At 27.8% G+C, this 12,780-nt stretch overlaps 1 long non-coding RNA gene across 2 annotated transcripts in view; it reads right to left on the bottom strand.

The window, feature by feature from the left end:
* LOC122269141 (uncharacterized) overlaps positions 1-3,338 on the bottom strand; it is a 149,476-nt gene extending 146,138 nt beyond the window's left edge. The window contains exon 1 of one of the 2 annotated variants that reach the window (XR_011636991.1): positions 3,187-3,338. This is a non-coding gene — a long non-coding RNA (uncharacterized lncRNA). The remainder of the gene's footprint in view (positions 1-3,186) is intronic. The other variant, XR_006225000.2, reaches the window with a different exon arrangement.
* Between the last annotated feature and the right edge of the window lie 9,442 nt (positions 3,339-12,780).

The raw sequence follows: 12,780 nt of genomic DNA, 5'->3' as shown, positions 1-12,780 counted from the left end.
ACTGATACCCCCCCCCCCCGAAAAAAAATTTTAATCTTCGAAATGAAAAAGAAAAACTAGCGCGCGCTATATCATTAAATCAGTAAATAATTAATATAGATTATTAAATCAGTAAATAAAACTTCAAAGAAGCAAAACGGTAAATTTCAATTGGATTTGAAAATAATCATGAAATTTAATAAATTATTAAAATGTTATCTGTTAATGTAAACATTTCTGATTCAATTCTAAAAGGTAATTTTACTTACAGTTCTGATGCCAGGAGAACTAGAGATAACTATTTTTATAGCCACACGTGGCACTTAATCTTGCCTACAAATATAAATCTTAAATTCAATAGCTTCTCACGTCTTGATGTTTATTTAAGGGTTAAAACAATAAATAATTATGAGAAAAAAATAATTTAAATCTAATCACAAAGCAAATGACAGTTACAATGATTGAGTAAAATTAACTACTTGTCTTCCGACACTTTTATTACGTTACATACAGTTGCCAAAAAATGCAAGTGCACGTAGGTCATTCAAATTAAATTCTTCATTTAACTATAGAAAAATAAAAACCGTGTTTAAGTCAAATTAACATACAATAAAGTTGAGTTCATTAAGACAGTAGACATCCAAAGTGCTAGAAGTTTATGAAAAAATAAATTTTGTGTTTTTATCTATTTCTTATGTATTCTAACCTAGCTTTTTTGAAGAAAAAAAAAGTGTAATAAATGTGATTATTTCTTTAGAGGTTGTTAATTTTTTTAAATGATGTGCACATTTGTTTATCTTGTACAACACCCTTAGAAATCAAGCAATTTTTTTGCCATAGTAATTTAACTTCAAAATTTTACAGGTGAGACAACATTTTTAGATACAGTAGGGGAGAGTGGGGTCAATTGTAACAGGGTACGATTGTAACAGAGCAAAAATTTCGAGTGTCCGGTTCTAGATTTGGTTCCTAGGTGGCGCACAAGGTGTATTTAATAAATCTACATGTACACCCCTGCTGGCAACCATTTTTATGTACTTTTGAAAGAGTTACATCACAAAAGATATTTTCACGCTACGTAAGTACTTTTTTTGGTATTAGAATATTATATTGTAACAAAGTAATTTTGTTTAAACAAATAAAAATTATTAACCGAATATGTAAGTGGACACCTTAATTAACATTTCAATAAAAAAAAAATTAGTTTTGCTAATTAACTAGCATTGTTTTTAACAAATGAAGCTGAAATGGCGTCTTGGGGACAATTGTAACAATAAGTAAAGGGACGATTGTAACAGCTGAAAATAAATAATCTTATGTTTACAAACCATTACTTAACTCTTTAAGAACCACCAATAGTTTCCTATATCATTTATATTATGTTGCATGTGCATTATTTTATTTGTCACCTTTCACAGCATAAATTAAAATTTTTAACCCCTTAAAGTTAAAAGTTTAACCCTTTAGGTCTCTGCTCATTATTATTTTTACTCCTAAAATATCACTACTATTTTGATCAATAAAAAAATATATCACAACTATGATAATATGTATAGTTAACTATGTTTTAGTTGAATTTATGAACTGTTACAATTGACCCCGTAAGTGGGGACAATTGTAACAAGTGCATGACTGTCAGAAATTGTTATAACTAATATAATAACATTTAAAATAAGGTATTTAATTTTTTTTCTAGTAGAGGATAGTCTACTTTACTCGTCTGTCAATTAATACTAATAATATATTGGATTTTTCGCTAGTTAAAAATAGTTATGTAAAAAATGTTACAATTGACCCCACTCTCCCCTATTCAAAGTTTGGCATGATTTTAGTAGAATATTTTTTGAACGGGCACTCTTAGAAATAAAATTCTCACTTTTGACGATTTAGCAATCCTTAAAGAGTATTTCATTATTTTTCAGAATTTTTTCGTCACGAAATCACTTGATTTGTGGCGAAATATGAACTCTCCAATTTAGGATTAAAATATTTCCGCTACTCAAAACTTATCATAGCGCATAGTGGGAGAATTTTAACTAAAATGACGAAATGATAGAAAATAAAGTGGATGAAGCAAACCAGCCTGTGTGAGGGTCGAGGAGTTGGCCTCGTACTAGGAAGATCCCGGGTTCGAATTTATGTGTATCTCTATCCTTCTTGTGTTGTTAGAGTGACTTCGATCCACCATTATGGTGCCCACGATTAAGTGATTATTCGTTACAACAAGTTTTTTTTCTTTTTTTTTCGGAAAGAAAATAAGGTGACGAAATATTTCTTTAATTCAGAGGAAATCCATTTCCTCGAATAAGTGACGATTGTTATTTCGTCACATTGACGAAATTTTTGCCGGAGTTTATGCTAGGAAATGACTTCGTTAAAAACGATGAAGGTTTTGTGATGCTTGCCTATCTTTGTACTGTGCATGTTCAGTTTAATAAAAATTGAAAAAAAATTTGTAATGTTTTTTTTTTTTTTTTTTAATTAGATATGCAATTTTTTTTAATGAAAAAAAATATTTCAGTCCTTACACAAAACATAAAAAAAATTCAAATTATATTGTTATTTTATAAGCATATATTTTTGAATTTAAAATAAGTTGCGTAAATTTTGAATTTAAAAAATATAATGCATAAAAAATTTATATATTTAAAAATAAAAACTCGCGAAACTTATCGCAATTGAGTTTTTTATAACAATTTTAATACAATCGGAAAACAATCAAAGAAATTTATTTTTAAAGCCTTCTGAGTTAACATAAATATTTAATTCAGCAGATACATTTAACTTTATAGTTATTTGACTGTTTGAATCCTAACACAATAAAGCATAAAATAGAAATCCTGTTATAAAAGGATTTATAAGTGGAAAAGGCTCATTCCGCTACGCGACAGCATCGGAATATAGAAACTGTCTGCCTTTTCAACACAAACCTAGACACATAATTTCCACAAAAGCATAAACAGCTTAAATGCTTCGCAATCTCACTAAACTTTAACCGCCCCAATGGACCTTAGAGCATGCTTAAATCTCTTTTTGGCATCGTTAAAAAGGAAGCTTTTGTCTCTGCGCCCTACACAAACGATAAAACAAAGATTTTGCAAACACAATCTGTGGCTTTTAGCATTCAATCTATTATCTACCACAAAGGCATCAACAATTTTGAATAGGAGAGCACAAATCCGTCAAAAGAAAGGGGTTATAACTCACTGTTGCATCTTTGGCACTGTCTGGTGATTGTAATAGAGAAAGACTAATGCTCTAGAAGTGGGTGTAATCAGCTCTGCAGAAACCATGGCTGCTAAAAGGATCTTCTTCTTTTTTTCTAGAAGCAGATGTGGTCTAAAAATAAACATTATAATCACTTCGTGGAAGTAGCTAGGTACCTTTGTTGTCGCGACATATTTATCACTGTTATCAGCTTCTTTGCTTACGTTTTTATGAGGAAAGGTGGATAACTTTTGCGGTAATGTGGAGTGTTCTGGAGTGTGATTAGAAAACGGGGAAATTAATTTTTATAAACACATTTAAAGGTGGAGAGTTTATGAAGGAAAAAAAAACCCATGGAGTGTTTGGTCGGATAAAGAAATACTTTTTAATTTCGAAATAAATTTAAAATGTTCAACAAAATTTATGAATAACGCTATAAGACAGGGCTACGCAAATTGTAATTAAGTGTAGAATATAATACGGTAATGCGAAACTATAGATATGCACGTACTATATATGTGCAAGCAAGTAAACTCAATAAAAAATTCTGAAGCAAATTACGCATAAAGTATCGGCATTTTGAGTGCATCATCCGTAAAATCCATTTGACCATAAAGTCTATTCTTATCATAAAATATTATACCGTACTTTTTATTGAAACATTTATAATCCTTTAGTTTGAGTGATTCAGTGATTTTACGGTAATTCTTGTAGAAAAAATTACTGTATATCGAATTTTTTGTTCCGTAACATGCTCCAATGAGAATGAATTTTGATGGAAAAAGTATCGGCATCTGAGTATATACCGGTACTTATTACCGCAATTTGATCCGAAAATTTTTGCAGTGTGGTTAGGAATTATGAAATTCCAAACTAGATCTCAACAATATCTGGGGTGAGAAAAATAGTAGCATGTCAAGGCAGTCATGAAAATTTACCTTGAAACAGGAGTGTGGTTGAAGAGGTACGCAGGGGAATCGTTTACAAGCACAGGTGTTTTTGTTAAAATCCCATTTTTGTCGATTTTACGGCTTTCTTTCTTATTAATCTATTTTATTTAAATTTGTTATACCCAGTAGTTTTTATGCACTGTATTTTTAAAAAAAATTAATTGAAATATAAATTTCAGTTACAACCGCCATGCCGAATTTCCAAGAATGAAGAAATGGGATTCTCTAAATTTCGGATCTACAGACATTTGAGTGTAAATTTTTTTTTTTTTTTTTTTTTTAAAACTTTGAGATTATTTATTTATCTAGAGCAAGTTGTGATAAAAATCTCAGTAGTCAATCTCACTCCTGATTGAGAAAAATCTAGAAAAGAGTGATAGTGTACAGTTGTCTTATTGAACTGATTTGCTTTATTAAGGCTACACGGTACCCTTTTTTAAAAAAATTTTTTAAGGCCTGTAATATTAAAAGTAATAATAGATTTTCATTTGTATTATATTATTAAACTGATTTTCAAAAAGAAAAGGGAAATCGACAAACCACAATTTAAAAAATTTAAATTTTTTTAAAAAATTCAAGATTTTTTTAAATTTTTATAACTTTTTTAATTTTCAAAATTTTTCAGTTATTTTAAATAATATAAATATCTTAGATTATTAGGAACAAAAGTTAGTATGGATTTGATGCTCTGATACTTAGTTGAATCTTAATTATTTTTATCGTTACTAAACACGTGGAAAACCCGAAAATTCTAAAAACTCCAACTTCAAATTTTTATTAAAAAAAATGTATACATCTCACACTGAAATCCATACTAACTTTTGGTCTGTATATACATAAAAGTTTCTACAAAAAATTTCAAGGCTTTATCTTTAAAGGGAAAAAAGCCTTAGGGAATCGAAAACAGTGGCATCAACAAAAAAGAAAGTCTGAGAAAATGACATTTAAAGTAAAGAGAACCATAAAACCAAAACTAAAAATGCTTGTACAGTCCTACTTTCTTAATATATTATAAACAAACTTATTGCTGGTCCAAAAACACTAATTTACTTGAATATTAATAGTATTATATTTTTTCACATTTAAAATTTATATGTAACCTGTATCGGCTAAAATACACGTAACATTGGTTTAGACAAACAAAGCAATAGGATTAAAGAAATAGCTAGCATAATTATATAAATATTCAGTCAATCAAGTATAACAAATATTCTGTTACGAATGTATTTATAAATTAAAAAATATTAGTCTTAAAAAAGACTTTTTATAAATAAAAATTTAGTAAAAACACAACTTTAGAACGCATCCATCAAACACCGAACATAAATAAACAACAATGCTTCTAGAAGTGAAAGTGAAATTTGATAACTTTTGGAGAAAGTGAAAATTAATAATCATCGAAATAAAATAAGTCTTTTTTTGAAAAAAAAAGTTTTAAAATTAGATTTAAAAGAAAACGAAACTAACCACGCCCCCTCGCTTGTCAAATTGTGAGTCTGACACAACTCGGAAAAATCCTAATATCTCTAAAACTAATTAGATCTCAGATGCAAAATTTTTCAACTTGCTTCCCAACCACATTAGCCACCCAAAAATGCAAAAATATTTTTTTGCATATTTTTGCGAATTTTAGGGTACTGTGTAGCCTTAAACTATTTATTGGTATATCTGCATGATATAAAATGAGCACAGTAAATAAATAGAATGAAAATCCATCCTTACAGTTAGAAATGTAAATATGTTTGCTTTTAAACAAATTGCGTAAGTTTTATTTTTCATTTTTTAATTTCCCTTGCATTTTAAATGCTTTTTAAAAAACTTTTTTTTTTCATTTTTTAATTTCCTTTGCATTTTAAGTGTTTTTTAAACAACTTTTTTTTTTCATTTTTTAATTTCCTTTGCATTTTAAATGTTTTTTAACTTTTCTTTTCATTTTTTAATTTCCTTTGCATTTTAAATGTCTTTTAAAAAACTTTTTTTTTCATTTCTTAATTTCCTTTGCATTTTAAATGTTTTTTAAACAACTTTTTCTTTCATTTTTTAATTTCCTTTGCATTTTAAATGTTTTTTAAGCAACTTTTTTTTTTCGAATGGCAGGCACCGAACTTTTAAACAACTTTGGAAATTTGTTTAAAATAATGATAAAAAAAATGCTTTTAAAAATAAAAAGGAAATCCACACTCTACTGCAATTGCATCGAAAAAAATTCCGGATCAAATTATGGTACTTTTTCGAAAATACTGGCACACAGTGTGTCAATACATTTTACCGTAAAATTCATTTTTACCAGAACAAGTTACGGAAAAAAATTCTGAAATACCGAAGTTTTGAAAAACTTTTGCTGTTACAATTACCGTAAAAATCATTAAGAAGCATTCTAATTAAAGAAATATTACAGTAAGAATTGCGATATGATATTTTACGGTAAAATGAATTTTACGAGTTGTTGCATTGCAACGAATTGATGCATTCAAAGTGCCGGTACTTAATACCGTAACTTGATCCTGAATTTTTTCAGTGTGGAAATATTGCAAGAGTATTTTTCAAATATTTCTTTTAAATTTATTGCCTAAATTTTATAAACTTCGAAATTCTGAAATAAATAATAATTTTTTTCAGTCTTTGGAGGTTTTAAAATTTTTTCCTCAGCGCAAAATTTTTTTTTAAATCAAATATCTCATTCTGAATTTTACTTAGTAATTAATAATCTAAATTTTTTCAGTTTTCAAAATTAATCTTCACCCCAACTGCGCAATAAAGTGCACCAAATACTGCATTTGAATTTATTGCATAATTTTTTTTAAAAACTCTAAATTTGCGCCTGGTCATTCATAACCCGGAACCATCTTATTCACTGCTTGAAACAGGTTCCGAGACATAATAATTCACGACCAGAATTTCCTCGCCCTGCTGCGCAAAAAAGCGAACATGTGCCATTTTTTTTTTGTCATACTTACCTATACTAATTTTTTTTTCCTTATCCTGCTCCCAAAAACGGTCAAACGACAACCTTTTCCGGGGCCGAAGATATGGCGCGCCTTCTGCGACTGACACTTTTACGGGGCCCTGAATTTAACCACTATTCATCGACCACCACCCACGCTCCCCCACAAGCTCTCCCCCTCCCTCCCAACCTCTTTTTTCCCGGGCGTACCAATTTTTACGCACCGCTGGACTCTGTGGCATTGAAGTCAGGTGACATTTTGGAATACCCCTCAACTCCGACCTTTTTAAGGAGCATGATTGATGGAATGTACGTAAAATAGTGCCGTGGCACACTCCTACCCCCTTCTGTCCTTATTCTGGAATCTTTTCACTCGTTTTTGGGACATTTTCTATTATAGATAAATCTTTTATGTTGGTAGCAAACGGTATTCGCGTGTAAGCTCGAATTGTTTTGCGGAATTTCACTTTCGAAAAAAAAAAAGTAAATAAAGAGCTGTGGAAAAGGACTTAATTAAATCTATGTTGAGCTTAAAGATGGGCGTATGTGTCGTTTAGTAGAATTATAAGCTTAAGGGTTGGAATAAATTAAGCATAAAGCTTAGATTTTTATATAAATATAATAGATATTTTAAAAAAAATTGTTTTTTAAATTTTTCATAAATAAAATCCATAACCTTAATTAGGCAATAAATTAGATGCTTGAAAATTAAGATTTTGAAAAGCTACGTATGCAAATTCCTTTAAATACACAAAATTCTTCAATAGAAAATAATTTAGTATATTTTATGATGGAAGGAAAGAAATATTTTCAACAAATCCAAGCTTCAATTTTTTTTTTAAATTTTTCATTCTAATAAGTAATAAACAAACTAAAAAAATTGCTATTGCTTATTAGTTATCGTTTCGCATGCAAATATTATCAAGCGAATTGGATTAAGAACTGAGGAAATCAAATATGCAAGGAACATAATTCTTCAAATATACTAAATAATATTGCATGTTTTGTGATGGAAAGTAGAAGAGGAGAAGAGGGTAATGTGAACTTACTTTAAGTGGATTTTCTCATTTATTATTTAGTAACTTTTTTCCCATTGTTAAATTGCAACTATAATCAGATCGATATAAATTGAGTGCAACTTCTTGACAGCAATGTCTAAGTAATAATTTTTTCTTCTTTTTTTTTAAAAAAAAGAAAGGAAATAGGTGTATTATGTTGGTAGAGTTCGTTAGAAGTTGTTAATAGATTTGGAGATTATGATGCTTAATTCTTAAGAAAGAATGACGTACCTAGTCCTACTAATCATAAATTTTTCCTTTTTTTTTTAAAAAAAAAAAAGACATTTTTAAATTTAAGGAAAAATTAGTTATCAAACTTTCATCACTAGAGACTGGTAGAATTACTAAGAATACAACTCAATGCACATATAAAATTAATATTTTTGACAAAATTAAAAAAATTAAATTATTTATCAATGGAACCAAATTGAACAATGGTTTTCAAATGTATTGTTTTGAATTCAAGATGTCTAAGTCCAGATATAAACAAGAATGCAAGAATTTTTAACTTTCGAGTTAAAAATAATATTTAATAAGGTTTTTCTGAGAATGTCATCACTATCACATAAACTTCATTATCATTATTTACTACTATTCTAATAAGTACTTAAAAATTATTGAAAATTTAATTGCTTATTAACATACGACATTATTAGTTTGACTGATATCTTTGTTTAACCTTAGCTTGAGTATGAGATTTCATCAATTTTTTTTCAACATTTATGAGCTGAAACATAACTGCTGCATGTTGCAAATGCAATTTTTTAAAACAAAAATGGAGGCATCTTGGGCAGAAATTATCTTAAAAATTTTTAGTTTAACATTTGATTAATGAAAAACTATTGATAAAAAATTTAATTACAACATAAACTAAAATGCTCTGGAAAGTTTTTAAGTAAATTGGAAAAAAAAATAATTGATCAAATTTTAAAGTATGAAAACTGCTAATTTAGAGTGCAATTTAGAGTTCGTAAAAGCTTGTTTCATCTGTATGAATTTAATACGAAAGATATATGTATCTTTCTCATTTATAGACGATACCACTTAAAAATTCCAATGTTCACACAGGTGCCTTCTACCAAATTATGAGCAATAATATGTAAATCCAAATTTTCAAAAATTTAAAAAAGCCTTTTTGGTGAAAAAAGATATGTTTCTAAGTATTGTGCAGTTATTGAGTAGAAAAGTACATAAAAGGATACTAAGGAATAGTCGGATGCAAAACTGCCACCCATAGAAAAATGTGACCTATTACTACATTTCTCTTCAAGACATAAAGAAATATTTATTTTTTTAAAAATACATAGTAGTTAATTAGTTTTTTTAAACTAATAAGTAATTTTTTTCAAAAAAAAAAGAAAGAAAAATCATCGGCAATGGACAAAAAAATTCGAGAGAAAAAAATTTTTTAAGTTTCATTTTTAGTAATTAGAATTTTCTTCTTTTTTCTAATTTAAATGCATTTAAGAAAAGGAAGAAAAGGAAAAAATTCACATTTCTTGGAACATAAATACCACTTTAACATTTTTGAACATTTTAAAGTTTTTTTACGTAAATTTCTTAAAAATTTGTTTGCAAAGTATAACTAATCGATTCAGCAATAAAATAAAGTGTGTTATTTTATTGCTGAATCGAAGGAATATAAAAGCATAAAGTGTGTTAATTTTTAATAAGCTTTGCTTCTTATCGTTCTCATTTTTAAATATCAAAATGTATTAGCATAAAATCGGAGATAGATAAAATTTAAAAAAAACTCCAGAGAAATCTAAACAAACGCGATTATAAAACTGGAGAAATTTCTTGAAATTAGTTATTATTCTTTGAAATTCACCTAAATATTTTTGAATATTTTAAAACACAGTCAATTAAAATTATCATTGAAAAGAAAAAATCTTTAGAACCCCATAAAAAATGTTAGTGAAAAATGTATGAAATATATTTTTTAGTACTTTTGATTTTTATTATTATTATTCTGCAAAAGCAAAGATTCAAGTTTAAAAATAACTGAATATTTCAGAAAAATCTTAAAAACACACTAAAGTGTAAAGATGCAAATTCTTTTTGAAATTGACGTTTCCTCTTGGAATCTATGCTAACATTTCTGAATATTTAAAGGTTTTTTAAAACACGGATCATTAAATAAATATTCCTAAATGATAAAAAGCATTACTACAGCATAAAAATTTGAGATCAAAAATTCTTGCGAATATAATTCTCAGTTCTATAAATCGAGCACTTAATACTCCAGCAGCTGCTTTTTATTGTTGCTAATTCTCAAATTTAAAATAGGTAAGTTTAAAAATCAATCTAGATAATATTAAATAGTTCTAATATTGATAATATTGATCAAGATTACAAAAAAAAATTAAAAATATGAAGGTATAAAGATGATTCAGGTTACATCTTAAAGATATTTACTAAAAAGATACGTTTCATCTCAACATTTCTGAATATTTTAAAAGTTATGTAAAATGTGGTTCGTTAAAAAAATTGTTTTTCAATAGCAAAAATAAATAAATAATAAAATATAAAATAAGAAAATTGACAAAATAAAATAAGATGAAGTAAATGAAATCTAGTTTTTATTTAAATCTACGTTAGTTATTGATATGCGAAAAACAAAAATATTAATATTATGCTGAGCTCTCACATACACATTAAAAAAATACATATATATATATATNGACTATATATATATAATATTGAATGAAAAAATTATTAATCCTAATTTAAAGATCGCAGAGAAAGCTAAGCTATCAGAATTGAATCGAAACGTCTCAGAAATTCGATTTATTCAACCATTTGATTACCACAAAATTCCCAAAATAAATCTATTTTTCCAGAACTGGACTCTATTTTTCCACAACCAACAAGAGTTTCGACCCCATAAATGCGGTTTTAGTATGTCAGTGGAAAACTAAAACTAACATCATGAAGAAATGTGCATTTTTTTTTAAATGTGAAATCAATATATTTGCAAAATATAACTAGTTATAAAATGTAACACTCGAATACTTAATTTTTTTCTTTTCAGAAATTTAATATGTTTTCAACAGTCTATAAAAAAAATTATAGTTCTGACAAAGAACCGTTAAGTCGCAGTTTTTCAAACTTATTTAGTCTTTTTTGCTTTCTTTTTCTTATTATGAATGAAGGAACTCAAATTAAAATAATCTAGTAACTGCTCTAATTAGCTTGTTTAATTATTACAACGCACGCCTACTTAAGAATTGAATGGGGTAATAAATATGTAAATTTTTATTCCTTTACCTAGAGAGTGGAACAAAAAAAAAACATTTTTTTAATAAAAAATCTCAAAATTGTTTTTCAAACGCTTCTTTTATTTGAAATACTAAGCTAATTATGTGCTTCTAGAATATATATATATTTTTCCTGTTTCATATTTCATTATGCGTGAGCAGTTTCTTTTTTCTTTCTAAATTTATGTGCAAATTTTAGACTTCTTGAACAATCACTTTTGCTATATTTCACAGTTTTTATTGTTGATACATGGGACAAGCTTTAGTTTGTTATTAATTCAATTAAATTTTATTATTAACACCTTTTAATTAGGATTTTATTTCTTAATATTCTCACTTAAAATTAAACAGTTAAGCTGGAGGGGGTGAGGAATTTCAGTATTGATTTAGATAAAATTAAGATATGTTTTGTTAAGAACATAAAAACATGATTCCTTTTAAATCACATTGAAACCTTAGATAACATTGATCTGATAATGTTGAAACCTTTTATGAAGTATCATATGCCTCAGATATTTTTATTTTAAAATAGTTTTTTTGTCTTCACGCAATTAAGGAGTTGTAATTTTCATTCTAAAATTACGTTAAAATAACCGGTATCAGTCTACCCATCCAATTATTCGTAAAGTTTACAGTTAGGACCTTTTATAGATTTAAAACCATTTACAGCTAGTATGGTTAAGAAACCGTGAACACAAAACTTTATTGTTTTGTAACCATTTTCGATTAGCGCGGTTACAAAACAGTAAAAATTATATTTAAACTGAACATTGGATTCAATATTTGATTTTTCGTGACGTGAAATCGTTTTTTTTTCTTCCGGCAATTACAGAGTTGTAACTTTCATTTTAAAATTACGTTAAAATAACCGGTATCTGTCTACCCATCCAATTAACCGTAAAGTTTACAGTTAGGAACTTTTATGGATTTAAAACCATTTACAGCTAGTAGGGTTAAGAAACCGTGAACACAAAACTTTACTGTTTTGTAACCATTTTCGGCTAGCATGGTTTCAAAACAATGAAAATTATATTTAAACTGAACATTGGATTTAATATTTGATTTTTCGCTAGGTAATGGACATTGAGGTTAGTTTGTGCCTGAGTTATTTTTATGACGCAAAGCGTGGAATGTGGTTTAATTAGTTTATCTAGGGGTGTTATTCATCGTGAGATATCGTGAGAAATACTAGATTCTTAATGGGTTCAGCTGACATCAAATCGTGACAAAAAATTTCATCTTCCAATAGTCCAACGTCACCAAATGAGAAGAACAGGACACTGGAAACTCCTCATGCGTTGAAGGAATGGAGGATGGATTGTGGTTTCAAGCCGGGATTCGAACCCCTGTTTAGACGGTCATGATGTTGACTGATCAGCCCT

Source organism: Parasteatoda tepidariorum, chromosome 6 (genome assembly GCF_043381705.1).
Source record: "Parasteatoda tepidariorum isolate YZ-2023 chromosome 6, CAS_Ptep_4.0, whole genome shotgun sequence".
Taxonomy (NCBI): Eukaryota; Metazoa; Arthropoda; class Arachnida; order Araneae; family Theridiidae; genus Parasteatoda; species Parasteatoda tepidariorum.
The sequence above is the reverse complement of the archived record's forward strand: the minus strand, read 5'-3'. Positions and strand labels throughout refer to the sequence as shown.